Below are 550 nucleotides of genomic sequence, written 5' to 3'. Positions count from 1 at the left end.
CTGAGGAACAGATCCTCAAATGACCTTAAGAGTAAAAATAAATTGGTTTATTTGGGCTAACTGTATGGCCTTAAACACCCAAAAGGAATGTATAACCAAAGATTAAAGGGGCCAATATAATTTTTTAAGATTCCATTTATATAAGCTAAAGGCTACATAACAAGCAACAATGCCAGATAGGAGAAACCTTCTTTTAAATTCTTGGCCAGGTTGGCCCAGGGACTCCCAGATAGTAATCCAGCATAGAACTGGGATAATGAACAGCAGATCCCAATCTTATCTAAAGGAATATTGACAACTGATTGATGCCAGATGAGGAATAGCTGACCATCCTAAAACAAAGACCTCTATATAGGCTGACTAGATTCACTAGAAGGGCAAGTAGTGGGGAATGGCTGGGGTGCCAACAACACAGCAGATAGTAGCAGGGATATCAGAGTATAAGGACTCTAGTCGGGGGGAGGGAGGCTATGGGAGTGTGCCATCTGGGAAGTGGGTTTATAGTTGAATAAAATGGTTTGGGATGTTCTGTGTGATATACACACAAAAA

The sequence above is a fragment of the Nannospalax galili genome, unplaced genomic scaffold (assembly GCF_000622305.1).
Source record: "Nannospalax galili isolate Female #2095 unplaced genomic scaffold, S.galili_v1.0 scaffold218, whole genome shotgun sequence".
Classification (NCBI taxonomy): Eukaryota; Metazoa; Chordata; class Mammalia; order Rodentia; family Spalacidae; genus Nannospalax; species Nannospalax galili.
This window is presented reverse-complemented; position numbering follows the sequence as displayed.